Below are 398 nucleotides of genomic sequence, written 5' to 3'. Positions count from 1 at the left end.
TCTTTTCTTCCTTCAGGACTCGCAATTTTTCCTCCATATCCTCGACCAATCGCATATTGTGGGCAACTAAATTTTTGGTTTTTGTTTTTTAGCATTTAAATTTTCCCGCTCTTGAGCCAGCTGTACACGGACGGAATTATTTTCCATCTTCATGGCTTCCAATTCAGAATGAGATCCTTCGTATTCTTGCCAAATGTGGGCCAAATGTGCTCTTACTCGTTTTTTTCGATCATATTGTACAGCGGGTTCAGCTGAAGCTGATCTTTTCAACGTTGAATTTGAGGCTGGATCGGCCATATTTCTCTTTGGCGTATCATTTGATGTGATCGGTGTGTTCGCCGCTCCGGACGCATCACTTGGTATGACCGGTGTGTTTGCTGCTGCAGGCGTATCACTTG

This window comes from Sitodiplosis mosellana, unplaced genomic scaffold (assembly GCF_009176505.1).
Source record: "Sitodiplosis mosellana isolate CC-2019 unplaced genomic scaffold, AAFC_SMos_1.0 Smas_scaffold_6013, whole genome shotgun sequence".
NCBI classification, from domain to species: domain Eukaryota; kingdom Metazoa; phylum Arthropoda; class Insecta; order Diptera; family Cecidomyiidae; genus Sitodiplosis; species Sitodiplosis mosellana.
This window is presented reverse-complemented; position numbering follows the sequence as displayed.